The sequence below is a fragment of the Eriocheir sinensis genome, chromosome 16, assembly GCF_024679095.1.
Source record: "Eriocheir sinensis breed Jianghai 21 chromosome 16, ASM2467909v1, whole genome shotgun sequence".
In the NCBI taxonomy this organism is placed as follows: Eukaryota; Metazoa; Arthropoda; class Malacostraca; order Decapoda; family Varunidae; genus Eriocheir; species Eriocheir sinensis.
The window spans coordinates 20,563,513-20,568,512 of NC_066524.1; the positions used below are offsets into that span (position 1 = coordinate 20,563,513).

General features: G+C 40.0%; 1 protein-coding gene and 1 long non-coding RNA gene across 4 annotated transcripts in view; one reads left to right on the plus strand and one right to left on the minus strand.

The window, feature by feature from the left end:
* Positions 1 to 5,000, minus strand: part of LOC126999524 (ichor-like) — a 37,114-nt gene that overhangs the window by 14,663 nt on the left and 17,451 nt on the right. The window lies entirely within an intron of this gene.
* LOC126999527 (uncharacterized) overlaps positions 3,531 to 5,000 on the plus strand; it is a 38,639-nt gene continuing 37,169 nt past the window's right edge. For both annotated transcript variants that reach the window (XR_007753406.1, XR_007753407.1), the window contains exon 1: positions 3,531 to 4,445. This is a non-coding gene — a long non-coding RNA (uncharacterized LOC126999527). The remainder of the gene's footprint in view (positions 4,446 to 5,000) is intronic.

Below are 5,000 nucleotides of genomic sequence, written 5' to 3' on the forward strand. Positions count from 1 at the left end.
ATTGACTAACTGACTGACTGACGGACTAACCAAATAACTCACTAACCAAATAACTGTCTAGCTAATAAACAGACCAATTAGCAAACTGCCTAACTGCCTGACTAACTGAACCTCCACACCAATAAATGAATACGCGATACGTGAAAAACTAACGAAGAGGAACACTTGCAAAATGGGGTAAATAATGACAAAATAAATAAGAATAAAGTCTAAATAGAGTTAATAAAGACGAACTGGGTGTGTTAGACGAAGAAACAAAAGGTCAAGGGACGAGGTGGTAATGCCGAAAGAATGTGGGATGGGAGAGAAAGTTGGAGAAAGGAGGAGAGAGAGAGGAAAGAAAGAAATGAGTGATAGATAGAGAGACAGATCGAGAGAGAGAGAGAGAGAGAGAGTGTCAGTATGTATAATAAATGCATAAAGGATGTATAGTAACAGTTATTATTATTATTATTATTATTATTATTATTATTATTATTATTATTATTATTATTATTATTATTATTATTATTATTATTATTATTATTATTATTATTATTGTTGTTGTTGTTATTGTTATTTTCTCATTCTTCTTTTCACTTGTGTTTTTTTCCTTTCCATTCTCTCTCTCTCTCTTTATCTATCTGTCTATCTATCTATCAATATCTATCTATCTATATCTGTCTGTCTATCAATATCTATTTCCTACCTTCCTTCCTTCCTCTTTCCCTCTCACTCATTTCTCTCTCTCTCTCTCTCTCTCTCTCTCTCTCTCTCTCTCTCTCTCTCTCCCCTTCCCTTTATCTCTCCTTCCTTTCCATCTTCCTCTCTCTCCTCCCACTAACTTTTTTCTCTTTCTCCCTCTCTCTCTCCTCCTCCTCTCTCTTCCTTTCCCTCTTCCTCCCTCCCACTAACATTTCCTTGCTCTCCCACTCTCTCCTCTCTCCTCCTTTCCCTCTCCCTCTTTCTCCCCCTCTTCCTTTCCCTCTCCCTCTTTCTCCCCCTCTTCCTTTCCCTCTCCCTCTCTCTCCCTCTCTTCCATTCCCTCTCCCTCTCTCTCCCTCTCTTCCTTTCCCTCTCCCTCTCTCTCCCTCCCTCTCTACATGACCTTGTGGAGTAGTTACTAGAAAACATGTGGAGGGTCTCGTGACCACAAACCCCTCCACCTTCTCCCTCTCTCTCTCTCTCTCTCTCTCTCCCTCCCTCTCTCTCTCTCTCTCTCTCTCTCTCTCTCTCTCTCTCTCTCTCTCTCTCTCTCTCTCTCTCTCTCTCTCTCTCTCTCTCTCTCTCTCTCTCTCTCTCTCTTCCTCTTTTGTGCGTAGCCTTGACGGGGTGGTGGTCATTCATCCCTGCTCTCTCTCTCTCTCTCTCTCTCTCTCTCTCTCTCTCTCTCTCTCTCTCTCTCTCTCTCTCTCTCTCTCTCTCTCTCTCTCTCTCTCTCTCGTGTGTGTGTGTGTGTGTGTGTGTGTGTGTGTGTGTGTAACTGTTTTCATTCATGCCTCTATGCGTATGTGTGTGTGTGTGTGAGTGTATGTGTGCATAACATTTTTTATTTATGCTTTGTGTGTGTGTGTGTGTGTGTGTGTGTGTGTGTGTGTGTGTGTGTGTGTGTGTGTGTGCGAATGTTTGTTTTTGTTTACGTGTGTGTGCATTTTTTTTTTTGTGTGTGTGTGAAGTGCGTTACTGGCGTGTGTGTTTGTGTGCGCGCGTGTGTGTGTAATATTTAGGTCATTGCCAGAATGACTGTGTGTGTGTGTGTGTGTGTGTGTGTGTGTGTGTGTGTGTGTGTGTGTGTGTGTGTGTGCATAGAATATTAATAAGCCGAATACGTTTGATGTTTGTGTTAAAGCCTTGATGAAATAGGAAAACACACACACACACACACACACACACGTATTCAAATTTATTATCATGCTTATAATTCACATATTCATTTTGTTTACCAGACTTTGTAATATCCAAGAATCAGTTAAGAAATACTTTTATAATATCTTACTTTAATACTTTACACTTATATTTACTTAAAGAGGGATTGATAAGTATAGTTTTGCCCTTCATATATAAGTAGATATTTATAAGTGTTCAATATTTTAAGATGTAGATGAATATGTGTATGGATAATGCGTAGAGTGTGTGTGTGTTTGTGTGTTTGTGTGTGTGTGTGTGTGTTTGTGTGTGTGTGTGTGTGTGTGTGTGTGTGTGTGATATTGAAGTGGCTCATATGTTATCCATTGTTTCATTCTCACCCTTGTAAGTTTTCCTCCTCCTCCTCCTCCTCCTCCTCCTCCTCCTCCTCCTCCTCCTCCTCCTCCTCTTTCATGTTTTCGTGCTTCCGTGTTTCTTTCTATTGTTTTTTATTTTAATTTTCTTCGTGTTTTTTATTTATTCTCACATTTTTCTTTCTCTCATTCTCTCCCTCTCTCTCTTCCTCCCTTCCCTTCTGTCTCTCCCTTCTCTCCCTTTTTCTTGTTATTTGCTTTTCTTTACTTCTTCCTTCTCTCTCTCTCTCTCTCTCTCTCTCTCTCTCTCTCTCTCTCTCTCTCTCTCTCTCTCTCTCTCTCTCTCTCTCTCTCTCCCTCCTCCTCTCTCTCCCTCATACTCTTCCTCCCTCCTCTCCCTCCTCCTCCTCCTCCTCTTCTTCCTCACCCACACACCATTACCTCCCACTTCTCCCTCCTCCCCTCCCTCAAATTCTCTCACCCTCTAACAACTTCCCCTCCCTCTTCCCTCCCTTCCCCTCCCTCCCTTCCTCCCTCTCTCACACCTCATATGTATGTCAATGACGCGCCCCAGGCTGGAGGAGGGAGGGAGAGAAGGAGGGAGGGAGGGAGGGAGAGAGGGAGGGAACTACGTATGAGCATTGGAGGTACGGAGGGAACATTTGTAGGCGGGAAGGGAGGGAGGGAGGCATTGGTGATTTATTGGAGGGAAGAATGGAGGGAGATAGGGAGGAGGGAGAGAAGGTTTGTATGAGTAATGGAGAGATGGAGGAAAGTATGGAGGGAAGGAAGGAAGAAGGAGGAAGGGAGAGAAAAATGAGGGTAAGGGAGGAGAGAGAGAGAGAGAGAGAGAGAGAGAGAGAGAGAGAGAGAGAGAGAGAGAGAGAGAGAGAGAATTGCATTTATTTAGCATTATTTTCATTCTCATTTGTTGTTGTTGTTGTTGTTGTTCTTCTTCTTCTCCTCTTTACTCATCTTCCTTTATCTTCCTCCTCCTCCTCTTCCTCCTCTTCTCTGATTCACGTTTCTGATTGCGCCCCTCCTCCTCCTCCCCCCTCCCTTCCTTCCCCCCGTACCCCTCCCCCCTGTACCCCCCTGCTAGTGATGGGCCCCTGCAGTTCATGGCCACACAGACAGACAGACAGACAGACAGGCAAACATGTATACAAACAAAAATAAAAGACAGGAATGAAAGCAGGGAAAGGAAAGTAGAAAAATATAAGCAAATAACAGACAGACAGACAGACAGACAGACAGACAGACAAGCAGATAAACAGATATACAGACAAATTAACAGATACATAGAAAGAGAAATTTATGACCAGAGAGACAGACAGACAGACAGACAGACAGGACCGCAAGACACCTTAATATATTGTTATAAGTGTTTATGTTAACTTGGACTTACTATAAAACGTTTCTCGTATTGCAAGAGTCACTTCAAGAGAGAAAAGAGGAACAGGAAGAAAGTGAAGAGGAGAAGGAGGAAGAGGAAGAGGAGGAAGAGGATAGAAAGATCTGTATTGTATGGAAATAATAACGAAGAAAAAGAAGAAGAGGAGGAGGAAAAGGAGGAAGAATAATAAAGAGGAAGAAAAAGAATAAGAAGGAAGAAAAGAGGAGGAAGAGGAGGAAAAGGAAGAGGATAGAAAGATCTGTATTGTATGGAAATAATAACGAAGAAAAAGAAGAAGAAGAGGAGGAGGAAAAGGAGGAAGAATAATAAAGAGGAAGAAAAAGAATAAGAAGGAAGAAAAGAAGAAGAAGAAGAGGAGGAAGAGGAAGAAAATAGAAAAATCTGTATTGCATGAAAATAATAAAAAAGGAAGAAAAAGAATAAGAAGGAAGAAAAGAAAAAAAAGAAGAGGAGGAAGAGGAAGAAAATAGATAAATATGTATTGTATGAAAATAATAAAAAAGGAAGAAAAAGAATAAGAAGGAAGAAGAGAAGAAGAAGAGGAGGAAGAGGAGGAGAATAGGAAGATCTGTACTCCATGAAAATAATAAAAAAAGGAAGAAAAAGCAGAAGAAGGAAGAAAAGAAGAAGAAGAGGAAGAGGAAGAGAATAGGAAGATCTGTACTCCATGAAAATGATAAGAAAAGGAAGAAAAAGAAGAAGGAAGAAAAGAAGAAGAAGAAGAAGAGGAAGAGGAGGATAATAGGAAGATCTGTATTCCATGACTTTCCCTCAAAACCACCACTGAAGAAGAATACAAAACAAAGAAGGAATAAAATCACTTCACAAAGGTAAGATTTAAATTGCTTCTGTGGGTATTTAGATAAATTTTCCAACGTACCTTTTAATAATTCTTGAGCGTGACTTTCCCATATACTTTATTTTATTTACATCTGCCTTTTATTTCGTTCTTTTTATGAGGTTAATCTTTTCTTTTGTAAGTTCTAAAAAAAAAAAAAACTAAAGACTCTCTGCTATAGGAAAAAACCCACCAACCACTTAAAGAGCAATTAGAACTGGAATTAGAACTTTTTTTTTTATCACATTGGACGCTAATCTTTATATAAATTCTCCCCCCCTTAAAAAAAAGAACTTAAGATTATCTACTATAAGAAAACATCGATAGAAGAACAAACATTAATATTCTAACTCACACGAAACAACAAATGGAGCTTAATAGATTTTTTTTCTGGATAATATTAAGAAGAAAAAAAATAGATAAGATTCAATTTTTCATTCTTTTCTTCATTTAATATTTTTTGGAGAGAATGAAGGAGGAAGAAAATGAGGGAGAGGAGGAAAGAATGGAGGAGGGAAGGAGGAAAGGAGGAGGAGGAGGAGAGGAG